Source organism: Cyanistes caeruleus, chromosome Z, assembly GCF_971803275.1.
Source record: "Cyanistes caeruleus chromosome Z, bCyaCae1.hap1.1, whole genome shotgun sequence".
Lineage (NCBI taxonomy): Eukaryota > Metazoa > Chordata > Aves > Passeriformes > Paridae > Cyanistes > Cyanistes caeruleus.
Genome location: NC_141732.1, coordinates 73,093,333 through 73,106,642, shown reverse-complemented (window position 1 = coordinate 73,106,642; position 13,310 = coordinate 73,093,333). Strand labels below are relative to the sequence as shown.

General features: G+C 49.0%; 1 protein-coding gene and 1 long non-coding RNA gene across 2 annotated transcripts in view; one reads left to right on the top strand and one right to left on the bottom strand.

Annotated features, from left to right (window-relative positions):
* The window catches only part of GALT (galactose-1-phosphate uridylyltransferase), a 48,634-nt gene extending 36,024 nt beyond the window's left edge, over positions 1-12,610 (top strand). The window contains exons 13-14 of the transcript XR_015280087.1: positions 10,477-10,559; positions 11,444-12,610. The gene's annotated coding sequence lies outside the window, so the exon portion shown is untranslated. The remainder of the gene's footprint in view (positions 1-10,476; positions 10,560-11,443) is intronic.
* Positions 3,318-7,304, bottom strand: LOC147648578 (uncharacterized). The gene is made up of 2 exons (XR_015280088.1): positions 7,161-7,304; positions 3,318-6,765 (listed from the first exon to the last, which is right to left on the bottom strand). It is a non-coding gene; the product is annotated as an uncharacterized LOC147648578 (long non-coding RNA).
* Positions 12,611-13,310: the final 700 nt, after the last annotated feature.

Sequence of the window (13,310 nt, the reverse complement as noted above, 5' to 3'; positions counted from 1 at the left end):
GACAAAAGGACTCTTTCCACCTTCAACTTCCCATGCTGGAGACTGTGAAAAGTAAGTTGTTTTATAGAAAGAAACTGGGTCTTACATTAATAGAGAGAGATTATAGCTTTATATGAGAAGAAGAAAGAAGCTAAACGAGGTGCTGATGCAGTGAGGATCTTTATTGTTAAGCACTCTTAATAATGCATAGAGTTGTACTCATCTTTCAGTAACTTTATTCCACTATTGTAAATCTCATTTTAGTGATCTCATAATTTCAGCCTTAATTCTAGCTGGCATGGTGGAGCCATCTGCCAGCCAGGAGAATTTCTTACCTTCCCCTTCTTGTTCCAAACACTGGGAAATGCCCAGCTCCCACATACCTGGGGGACAGCACAGGAACCATCTGGAGCAAACAGACCTGCCAGACACTGCAGTAAGGAGACTCTGGCATCCAGTGGGAAACCAGAAACTGGGCAGGAAGAAGTCCTGGGAGGAATAGAAATACAGCTTAAGAGTAAAACTTGATAATGCTAAGTTAGAGTGTGCAGTTAGAAATACCATCTCTTTCACACAGGCTCTCCAAACAGCTGCGAAAGCTCTCTTATCAGAGGAAAAAACCCCAACCAAATAAATTATATATATTTTGGTTTGTAAATCACTAGAATGGGACAGAAACCAGCAGGTTTTCTCCTGCGTCCTGCTAATGCCTGTGTCACTTTGCTGGTCCTGGGAGGCTGGAGACAAACTTTGGGAAGTGCTCTTGGGGGGATCGGGTGGCAGTGCCTGAGCTAAGCTTTAATTAACAGAAAGTGGCCGCCGTTCTGCTCAGCACAGCAATCTCAGACTTCAATTGCTGATTGAGGCAAGAGCCATTTCTCACCAGGTAGAGGAAATAAGGCTTGCATCGGAACATAAAAGATTGTTTTAATTAAACCTGGTATTTCTAAGCCTGTTGCTGGCTGCAGCCGAACGGGGGAGGCAGCTGGAGTCAGTCAGAAAATTCCCAGAAAAAAGACACTTTTTATTTTTTCCACTTTGTAGGCTGGAAATGGAGCATGATAGAAAAATAAAAGGCTTTTGTTTTGTTCAGAGTTGTATTTGCCTCTTGGTCATACAGGCTGGAGGCATCACAGAATTGCCTGTGCGGTATCACAAAGGAGGAAAGGACCTCTTCTGCATCCAGCTCTGGGGGCTGCATTTGGCCCCAGGACTGACTGCAGCCCAGGACAGCCTAATGAGATCAAACCCCAGCCCCAGCCATCACTGTCTCTTTCTCTGCTCCATGGTTCTCCTCTCCTTTCCCCAGCTCACTTTTATCTCCAAAATGGCCTTTGTAGGAAGGTTGGTATCCAGATAAATTTCTGCTTCAGGACTGAGGTAAAAATCTTGGGGTGCTCTACACTTAAATCTGAGCGGTTTTTTTCCCCAGACAGCTGTGTATCAAGCCTGTGTCTCTAACCACCAGCAGCCAGGTTGAATTTTGGGTGGTTTAGTCGTGCAACACAAGAGCAAAACCAGGTAGACAACAAGCCCCAAGCTCACCAAACACTCTGAGCAGGGTGTAAAAAGGACCCCAGCCTCAGCTCATCTCCATGCTGCATTTTCCAAACCTGTGAGGATTTTGAAATCTTCAGATGGAGCAGCAAATCCCTCCATCTGTTCCCACTCTTCTCATCCAGCCCAGGAACAGCTTATGCTGGTCACTCAGCATCATCCTCCATGCTGGAGCAACCTGCTCCCTGGGCAGAGGCAGCCATCCAGGAAAAAGCACATTTTTATTTTAAAAAGCACATTTGCTTGTCACCTTTGGGGTTTTCCTGCTGAAGAAGGTAAAATTCAGGGCTCACAAAAAGCATGACTGGATCATCTGGATTTAGGCATGGGCTTCACAGGCAAGGGACAACCAGAGTCAGTGTCACAGTACAAACAACCCAGATGGGACACATGAGGTGGACCACGATTTTCTGTAGCCACTGGCTACCTCCCACCCATATATCCCTACAGGATGAAGAACATCTCCAGGTGGGTTTAGAATCATAGAATATGCTGAGTTGGAAGGAACCCAAAAGGAATCACTACAGCTCCTGGCCCTGCACAGGACAACCCCAAGAACCCCACCATGTGCCTGAGAGCTGTCCAGACACTTCTTGAGCTCTGTCGGGCTTGGTGCTGTGACCCTTTCTCTGGGAAGCCTGTCCCAGGGCCCAACCACCCTCTGGGTCTGCTCAGATGTTGCTCTGCACCATGTCTGGCCCTTTTCCTGCATTTGTTTTGTCTTTTTTTTTTTTTTGACCAACAAAGTAGCTCATGCTTCAGGAGTCCCAAGCTGCTTGTGACAGCACATGGTCAGGGTGGAGTGACCAGATGCACTCCCTGCATCTGGAGAAAGGGGCTCCTTCTGGCCCTTTGGAGGTGCTCAGGGCTTCCAGCATCTCCCAGGCCACCACAGCAAGCCAGGGGAAAGGCAAAGCCACAGTGGTGGGAGTGTGGAATGTTAGCAGCACCATCAGACCATAGCATCCAAAACGGAAACTTCCCAGCTTGCTCTGTGCAACTAGTTGATATTAAATCCTCAATTTCTTGCCTAAAATAAACACAATTGAGCAAACACATAAAAATATGTCTGTATTCATAGACAGAAATACACTTACACGCCACATATCTGGAGTTTCAAATGTTTCATTTGCCCAGAATGCTGCTTCAGCAAAACCAAAACTATTTGCAGAACAAAGTCAGTCACAAAATCCCAACTTTCCCAGCTCAGAAATTTCTGGGGGCAAAAGCAACAATGGCTATTAAAATGAAACTGCCTGCCAATGTATTTCCAAACCAGAGAACTGCAGATGAATCCAAATGGTCACATTTCAACACTGGAATAAATTTAGACAAACAAACAAGTAAATTGAAACTAGCATGAAACTACTGGAAGTTATCAAACCAATCTTCTGTTCTTCCCTTCCTTCTTCCTTGGAATTAGGAGCTTCTCACTACCAGTAAGAAGGCAAAAGAGCCCAAATTTTTGTCTCAGCACAAGACAGGAAATAGTCCTGAAATCTTAAATATTTCCATGGATTAGATTTTTCAGTTTTATTACTTATTTACAGTGTTTCATGCACTTCTGAAATACCTCCTGCCAATGGCAGAACTAAAATAACTTCACCTGATTGAGCAGAGGAACCAAGATGTTTTGGTGCTGCATCAGGGATGTTTTTCAGCTGTCTGGGTCCCGTTGGGAGGGCTGCAGCCAGCTGAATTAAACTGCATATGCAAATCTTAATTAATTAGCAATTAGGTATGGCAGCTTGTCAAACTGCAGAGCCTGTCACTGAAAGATGCACGCTGTGGCCATGTCCTTTCGGAGTACCACCCCTGAAGCAGGGCAGCATTAAAGCTTTTGTGACAGGGATGTGTCATTAAGATGTGGGTTTTGGGAACATCCTGCTCGGTTTCCAGGAGTGGAAAATGGATGGAAGTGTATTGAAGATGTTCTGCCCCAAATTGCTCTGTATAGCCACAGAAGAGGGGGTGTGGGCTCTTTTCTCTCCTCACAGGTTGGACAGATGCAGACAGATGTCCCCTGGCTGGGGACACCAGTTGGACACCAGCAGCTTGCAGAGGCAGGGGTCTTGCCTCCCTGGAGGTCATATTAACCCAGATCAGAGCCCATCTCTCCTCTGTGTTGGGACTAGCTCAATCCATGCCAACAGAGGAATTTCCTTAAAACCAGATTTAATTTTGGATCACCCTGGCTGGAGTCCGTGGGTGTTCACGTGGATGTGTGCACCACAACAGGTGTTGGGCAGCCGAGCCAGGGCTCTGGTGGTGCAGCACATCGGGGGCACAGAGCACGTTTCTCATCACAACCTCTGCCCCGTGGGAGGGAGTGCTGCCCTGCATGGCTGCAGGCAGTGCCTGCATCCAGCTGCTCTGCAGTGCCCATGGAAACACCATTTCCAGCATCCCAGTGCATGCAGGAGGTGCTGGGCAGAGGAGGTGGGACAGCAGGGCAGCCAGGGCCTCGGTACCCCTGGGAACACCACGTCTGCTGGAATGCCCTCCAAGGGTTTTTCTCGCTAAGCTTGCGGCTCACGTCCTGCTGCTGCTGTTAGCCAGCCTGGCCAGAATCAAATCATTTATTTCCCACACAGCCTGAAAAAAAAACACATTTCAAACCAATTTATTCTGAGGACCTTTACACACATTTTTTAACAGATTTTCCAGCAGATTTCTGGTGCATTAAAGCCCACTGACCATTGCCATGGTTCCTCCTGTGGGCCCCTCAAGCTGCCCTTATGTTTCCCAACAGAACAACATGATGGAAAAATACTGACCTACATTTCCCCATGAAAAGTTTGAAGTGCCACGGAGGAATGGCAGCACAGCTTTGGGCCAAATGATGTGAATGGCTGCCCACATTCACCTGCACTCTAAGTCATCACCAACACATCGAGTCAAGGAGCAATGGAGGGAGCCAGACAGGGTACATTAGAGACCCCCGTGGGAATGTTATTTTGCTGCTGTGATTTTAATAGCATTAGACAGGAGATAACCTATCTCCACAGATAAAAACAGGAACCCAACATGAAAAATGTAGCCATTATCCAATGAGACACCACTTCTTCAGGAAGCTCTGAGTGGAGGTAAATGCATCTAGGATTGGAATTTCAGTTTGTTCCAGCTTCCTCCTGGGGCCAGATCTATGCAGAGAGAAAGGAAAAGATTTGTTTCTTTCAGAAGAGGTGTAAAGCTCTTTACATATCACCAGGTGCTTTGGGCATCGTGCTGGCCAGGTCTACTCATTCTGTCTCATTTTTTTAGAGCTTTAATCATGTTAATGACAGTCCTAACATTTTTAAATGGCTCTGGATCAACAGCCAAACTCTGAGCATTTCACTCCAAAGAAGAGGATTCCAGAAGTTAGACTTCACTCTCAGGTGTCCTAGAACCCTCTCTGCTCTGCACCAGCATCTTGGGGGCATCTGCTGAAGAGATGGAGAGGTGGTCCTGGCTGGAAATCATCTTCTCAGCACATTTCCTGTTACAGCATTTTTGCTCCAAGCAGGACCTTGCAGAAGTCTTACTTGGGGGTCCATGGCTCAAGCAATGCTTGCAAAATAACGACAGCTTAATCCAGAGCTTCCAGGAGGAGGCAGAGGGGAGGGGTGAAATGTGTCCAGATACGTAGAAAGGAGCTGCAAGGGGGACTGGAGTAAGCAGAGCTCAGCTCCACCGAGCACAGACAAAACCAACTGCAGGCTGTCAGCAGGGAAGGTTTAGGTAAGACATCAGGGGACGTTTCCCAGTGATGCGGGCATCCCAGCACAGGAATCAGGTGCCAGGAGAAGGCAGGAGGTCTCATCAGCCGCACGCCTGGTTGGGCAGTGCTGGGCTGGGCTCAGGCAGGAGCGTGGGGCTGCTGGCTGCCCCTGACCACTCGCAGCATGATGACCTCCACAAAACACAGAGGAGACAGCCCTGCCTTGCTACCCGCGCCTCAGAGCAGGCAGGGAACAGCTGATGTTGTGGCTGCAGTGGCATCCTACAGGTCCTGTTAATCACACTGAAATAATCAAGCCCTGAGGAGGAAAGTCAAATGCATTAACTGCTAATTACAGGCGCTGCTAATCCCGCAGGCACTCCGTGCCCCCATCACCAGGCTCGGCACAAAGACAGGGAGCCTGGCACTGTGCAGGGGATGTGACAGCCCTGAGCATGACCTGCTGGCCTCACCACCCCTTTGCTAACACCTCTCCCTCCCTCCAGGGAGCTCACAGCCTTCCCGGCACATGCACAATGCACTGATTAAAGGATGTGTTAATGTTCCTGAAATAACCTCCCTGTTGGCTCCTTCCATGACCTTGGGCAACAATTTTTTCCCCCCTTGCAGGGAGGACAGTGCTTGGCCAGAGCCTGGCATGGGGCAGAGGGGAGGCTGAGAGCCAGAGCTGCAGCGCTCTGATCCAACTCGGCATCGTGTGTCCATGTGGTGAAAATGCACGAAAAGCTGGAATCCTGCTGCCATTTCTCTTCTGCCTGCTCGTTTCAGCTCTGCTTGTCTCCTCTCAGCACTCAGCAATGCAGCAGATGTGGAGAATCTTGAAATAACAGGGCAGTCTTTAGCACAACTGGAAGCTCTGACAAGATGAGATGAAATGCTGGAAATCAGACCTCTGAGCTGCACCAAGCGCCTCCTGAAATGCAGGGAGCCCTCCCTAAGGCGCAGCAAATCTTTGTCATTTTTCCTCCATGGTCTCAACCCTGCACCAGGACCAGAGCAAACCTAACTTTTCTCTCAGCAGAAGCAGGGCTGACCTGGCACTCAAAACCGAGGGCACAAAACCAGGAATAGCAAACTGTGCTTCAAAGCAGCAACTGTGCCCAGGTGTCTCATTGCTGCAGCCAGACACCCACCTCCTGGGCAGCCTCTAATGCACGATCACCACACAGACCTCGTTTCAACCAGCACGCCTCAAACCACCTATTTAATTTCCCGATATTCATCCCTTTATGAATCGCTAATTACTATGACCTTATTTGTGTTTGCACTGAATAGATGCCCAGGCAGCATCAGGCTCATTCTGCCACATTACTTGCCAGGTCTTCTACTGAGCTGTGGATGCAGATCTCCTTTTCCAAGTGAATTTTATTCCTTGCATTAACCCGGCCTTACAGACAAGGCTTTAAACACGGAATAAATTAACTCATTAGCCTCAAAGAATCCAGTGACCAAAACAGGCCGTGTTTCATGGACTCTTTTTCCAGCCCACACTGTCCTGGCAGCATCTGCAAACGAGAGGGTGGGATATTTTCTCAGTGGCCACCCTGGGGATCTCCCCACACGTGCACCAACTTTAGCACTCACGAAAAGCACCGGCAAGTTTAGAGGAAAAGCTGGACCCACATTTCTCCAGCCAAATCTTTCTGATTGGAAAATTAACATTTTCACCAGAAAGAGAACTGGAAGAAAAACACTGCAGTTCAGGCCAAGCGAAATGGGGCTGCCTGCAGTGTGGTTATGGCTTATGAGAAAGAATTTTTGAGCCTCACCTGCTACAGTTTGTGTGTGTAATGTGGGGTCTGTCCTGTCACCTGGGGCATGCATTTTATCCCCTCCTGCAGGTCACATATCCCACTGCTCTAGGGAAGCCTGGTGCCCGAGGCCATTTCCCAAGACCCACCTAAGTCTCTTTTCAGTGAAACGCCATGGATATCCACATAATTTCTCCTCTTTTACATTCAGTTCCAAAGCAAGCTGGCTGATAAGTGCAGGAACTCAGCCCGTGGGCAGCCAGCTCCCACAGCCTGACCTCCAGCCAGGGCTCTATACCAATTGTTCTGCACAGGCTTTTATGGCTCTTTCAGCTGCACTCAGCTTTGATTGTGCCTGATCAAAATGCACATGGCCAGCGTTGATAATCACTGATGATCAGGAGCTTTTAGGAAGCAAATGACAGGGCCAGTGCTCACTTGATGGATCAGGTCATTAGGAGCAGCTGTTTTCCTCCTTGACTTGCTTTCTGAAGGGAAATTTCGTTGTCATTTTTTCTCTTGCCCCTCTGGGAAACTGTGTGAAAGTATTTTAGGGGTCTCTGGCTATTGCACCTTCTTAAAAACATAAAGGTTTTGGTGGGTGTAAGGGGGCAGGTCAGCATGGTCCTGCTGTGTCCTGGTTGGCATGCACAGCAGTGGATTTGAACAGTAATTTCTGCATAAATCAGCTGCTGATCCTGCCGGTGCTCACAGTTCTCCTGGCTGCAAGGGGAGCATCTTTATCATCACAGACCCCCCCAGTGAGGACAGAGGCATAGGCGTGGTGCAGAGGGATTTAGAGGCAGACTCCAGGGCAGTGTTTGTGCTCCAAGCTCTGCCTGCTTAGCTGGGTGGGCTGAAGGCATGAAGGGTTCCTCTGTGGTGGCCCAGCTGAGCAGCTCCTGGGGATTTGGGGGTGAGGGGCTGCTTGGGAGGCAGTGAGGCAGCCCCCACCCTGCTTGGTGAAACCTTGGTGGGACACTGCCAGATCAGGTTCCTTCCTCAGTGAAGAGATTCTCCCCAAGGACAGAGACTGTAATTACCACCCACCAATGCAGAAGAGTGTAAATATGGTGGCCACAAACACCCTCATGCCCTGGAGGAACTAAGCTACTGCCAGAAGCTAGGGAGTTGGTTACAAACTCCAGGATGTGTTTCCAGCCCACCTGATGCTTTCATTCCCCGGGGTTCTTGGGACCTCAGACTGACCCTCAGTGGCCTCCCAGAGCACATTCCCACTGCACAGATGGAGACAGAGACCTGCTGCAATAATTGAACTTCACAAAGGGTGGTGCAAACTGGCCCCCAGATCCTGCTGGGCTGCAAGCCCCAGGGAGAAGCCAGGCAACGAAGAGTAAAGCAGTATTTAGAGGAACCCATCAGAGATGGTGGGACAGCTCTCTCTGCCTGTAGAGATTTGGCAGCCCTGGACTGGAGCCAGGCTGAAATGTTTTATACAGCCACAGGAGGTACTTCTGCCACAGTAGGGCTGAATGCATCCTCGGAGAGTTTCATCCTCAGATGTGGCACAGGTCCCTGGGGATGGGTGTGCATGAAAGGTTAATTGTAGGTGCTGAGTATCTGCTTCCCTGAGGATACCTAGCTAAGCCCCTCCTTGCTCTGGTGAGACATTGTCTGTTTAGGAATTAATTACAAACATGAGTTGCAAAAAAAAAATATTTTGTTTAATAATAACAAAACAAAACAAAAAAAAAAAAAAAAAAAAAAAAAGGAGGGGGAGGAAGAGAAAATTTGCCAGAGCCATATATTAAAAACAAATTATGTTCAGCAGGCAGGTGAGTCAAGGCCCGCCAGGCAATTGGGAAGGCAGCGTGCAGGCAGTAATTGAAAAAAGTGAGCCACAAGTGAACAGCCAAAGCTCTGGCATAATAACTCCCAGCAAACACACAATCACAAAGTTAGCAACAGGCACTGGCTGGGAGGGGAGCTGCCCCATGCTGTGTTCTGGGGACCCCTGGTACACCCCAGCACTGGCTTGGGTCTCTGTGCCTGGGAGCAGGACAGGGATCTCAGCGGTGATTCCTCATAGCGTTTCATCACCCACCGTGCTCCTCTCTTGGGCCTGATGAACCTCAGATCACCTCCAGGCATTTATTGAATCTGAGTTAGTGCCAGGGCTCCCTTTACAGCTCAAATTATGGGTTATTGCAGAACCTGAGCACTAAATACCTGCTGCAGGAGGATGCTGTTGTCCCTTGTCAATCGTCTGCTTCTCTTTCTAGCTCCCTCCCTGGGGAAAGCCTTGGCATCCCATCCTTCTCCACTTCTGCTGACATTGCTGCTGGGTCCAGCCTTTTTCCCCAGGAAGCCATCAATCCCCCCCTGGACACCCGTGAGCAGCTCTGGCCAAGGCTCTCCTGAGGCTGCCAACCCTGGCTAGCAGCTGAACTGGCTGTGTGCAAGCCAGCAGCCCTTTTCCTGGGTCGTGTGTCTGGGAGGCACTCCTCCTCTGGGCTCAGGCATTTCCTTGCCTTGTGAACTCATGAAGTGTGATGAGGGTCCCTCTCTTCAAGAGGAGCAGACACTTGCTGCAGAGAGAGCCCCTCTCACTCACACTATGCTGGCTCCCAAGCCCAGCTGTTCCTGGGGGAGAGCTGGGGATACAGGGCAGCCTTTTGGTCTCCTCCTCTTCAGCACCTAATTGCCAGGAGTCTTGAGAAACAATGGAGTGGAGACTGGGAGTCCTTTCCATCCTATGGCTTTGCTTGGGTCCTGTCTGCACACTGACAATTGGCACAGAGTCAGGCCCTGAGTTTGCACCAGTGAGAATCTGCAGAGCATCTGCATCTCAGGGAGTGCAGCAGCTCCTCCACTTAATGGCTACTCTGGCCCAATTGCCATCCTGGCCCCTCTCACAGTGTTGTACATAACATCTGCTGCTGCTGGTAATCCCTTTTCCAACCTGGTTCCCTCCTCCTGCCATTGCTCCCTCCCTCCCAGTTCCTTTGTTATCATGTCATGGTTTGGGCTCTGTTGCTTCAATTACTTCACATCCAATGGGTCAACCAAGATCAGGACTCATAAATGAGAGATGCTGTATATGCAGGGACCATCCCTGGGAGCCCTGGGAGCTTATGGGTAGCTCAGCAAGCTGCAGTTTATCCAGGGATGGCAGGGAATGGAGACACAGAGGGAGGAGATAACTTGCCCCATGCTGCACAGAGGACTCTACATGAGGAGCAGTCCCAGCCCAGGTGCAACCATGGCCCCACATAAGGAATGTGGAGTGCTAAAAACAAGACAAACTAAGCGCAGCTGGCATAAAATCCATGCAGTACATTGAACTGTAATGATTCTGACAATAAAGCAACCCAATAAATATTATGAAATGAAAACAGCCCTCCGGGAGCGTTTGCAATCGATTGCTGAGAGCTGGCATTTGTGCAGCAGATTACGTGAGAGACAGGTTTGCTCTGCCTTTTCTTCTTTCCCTTCCAAATGCAGAATGAAAAGAGCTCTCTGGAGTGGATGTTGTGGGGAGACCCCCTCCTGCCTGTGCTTGGGCACTGTCAGAAAGGGAGAAAAAGGTGAGTGAGATAGGAGAGGCTGTGAAGCCAGTGGGGTGGGAATTTAGGGGTGCAATTCCTGTCCTTGCAAGCAGTGACAATTCTGTCAGTGTCCCCCTCATCCCAGCCTGGAGAATTAGGGTTGCCTTTCCTACCCTGAGACATTAATATCCCAGTGGCTGATGCATGATATGGGTCTCCTGCCCCAGCATGGGGTGAGGGGAATTGTGTGGTGTGTGGGGCTGAGCAATGGAGTCTGGAGTGGGTTTGTCTGTGCAGGGATGGACTTGTGGTGGGAGGAGGTTGTTTGCTATCAGCACCTCGCAAAGACACAGCTCTACCCTCCCTGCCTGCCTCCCTATTCCTCACTTGAGCATGGCTGACTATAAACGCTCCTTGGCTGGCCTGGCACACAGACCAGTGTTCAGCTGGGTCTCCTGGAGCTGGTGCTGTGAAGATGGGAACGCTGGTGTATTCAGGATCACGGCTTGGAACCTCACCCAGTTTCTCTGGTCTTCTCCTGCCATGGGCTACTCACAGTGTTACCTTACCACCACAGCCTGGATTTTAATTTTGCACATCCCTCTGTCCCCTCGGTGTCCCATGAGATGCTCAGCTGAGCAGGCTCACATTCAGCTTCAATCCATCTCCCTTGGTGGATTATCTGATGCTGTGTGCCCACCATGGAGCATAGGTGGGGGTCCCTGCTCCTGCTTCCTGGCTGGTGTTGACCATGCACCTGGGCATCCTGGGCAGCTAAGCCGGGCTCTGACCTCCCTCACACGCAGCCTGGGCAGGCACTTCCCTTGATTTTCCTGGCTCCTGCCTGCTCCCTCTTGAATCCTCTCCACTGGGCTAATGATTCCTGCTCTGAGTAATGGCCTTTTTACTGCTGCTAATTACAGGAGCATCAGCCTATGAGATAAGTGTGATTGGCTGGAAACTTGTGGTTTGCAACCAGGTTGATCAAACTCACAGGATGTGAGAGGGGTATGGAAATTCCTCATAAGTTCAAGACATGAACCAGGTGGGCAAGGTGTCTCTTCTGGTGTGAGGAGTAGGATCTATTGGATGAAACCAGGTTCCAAAGTAAATAAGATATACGTCCAGGAATAAGCAGTGGACGTTCAGCAGCCTAGCCACAGATGCTAAATGCTTACCTGGATGGCAGGAAAGGCTGGGCAATTTTATAGAAAAGAGAAGTTTGTAGTTACATGGGGATTCTGCCTTGCTCGGGAAGTCCCTGAGCCACGTGGCTGCTGTGTCTTTAGCAAACACTCAGACACTGGCAAAAGAGGGCCCAGGTCAGCAAACCTCGGCACTGAGGAGGGCTCCTCCAGCACACAAACCTTCCTCAGCCACTACCTCTTCCTCTCTGCTTTCCACTACCACCATTTCATCAAAATCCTCTCTTCTGCAGACTCCAGGCAGGGCACTGAACACTGAGAAGCATTGCTCAGGCACTGCTGGCATGTTTGCCACAAATAGCTCTGTATCAAAAGAAATACATTTTAAAGCTTCTGCAACATAGCAAGAGCTGTCTTAGAGAGTGTGTTATCTCATCAAGCGTGCCCAGAGTGAGCTCAGCTCTTTCACCAGCCTCATTTTTCTGAGCAGCAGCTGATTGCAATTTACCAAGTGACACCTCTAGAGCTATGGGTTCTCTTTTCTTTTTCTTTTTTTCCAAATGTTTATTAAGTTATTAAGTTGTTTGATTTGTTGGTGGGGTTTTTTGTTGTTGTTGTTATTGTTGTTTTTCATTTTAGAGAGTTCTTCTGTGAACAGTTCAAACAGGAACAAGAAAAAGAAAAAAAGAGAAAGAACAATTATCCCTCATTGGAGAGTGAGGATAAATAGCTCCACCTATTGCGGGTATTTCACAGACTGATGGCGTGACCACCTGCTGGGCACATGACAAGGATGGGCCCAACTCTGCTCTTAAATACTTACCAGAATGACTCTGAAGTATCTGTGCTAGAGTCAATAGTTATTACACTGGATTTTTATCAGTGTGAATGATAGCAATTGGAGGTTTTTTCAAGGCATTTATAAATAAAAATGTTCCTGCTGGCTACATAGAAACACTTCTTTGCTAACTGGGAGTAATCATATGCATTTTGATATCAGCATCTGCTAAATAAGTCCAGGGCTGTGTATTAATGAAGGTGCTGCAAGAACTTTGGAGTACAGGCTCAGAATTCAAAACAACTGGGATGGATGGGAGAGAGTGTCTGGAATCAGCCAGATGAAATTTAGTACAGAGAGCACGGGGTACCACATTTGGGAGGGATAAATGAATGCATGAATGCATAGACAGGAGAGCCTGGAGAGGCAGCAGGATGGCAGGCAAGGATCAGGGGGTTCAGATGGATGACTAACTTAGCATGAGTCAATAGTGTGATGGTTTAGCAAAAAGGGCAGCTCACCTCCTGGGATGCATTAATGCTGGATGTTGGATGTAAGCCATTGAAATCTGCAATTCTGCTTTGTCTGAGCTGTGTCCAGGTCTGGACACTGCAGCTGAGGGCACCTGCAGATGAACTAGAGAAAAACAGCAGCATGTTTGAATGGAGAGATGCTGAAGTGGGCCAGAAATCAATGTTTCCTTCCTGTGAAAACATCTGTTTTCAGGGGCAGAAAAGGAAGGGCATTAGCTCAGTCAATTTCTGAAAATGAACCTCAGCCTCTTCTGAGTTTGACCCTCTGGGACACCAGTGCTTGCTTTTTGCTATTTCTGTCCCTCAGACCCTTCTCCCAGGTAATTTGGCCCAG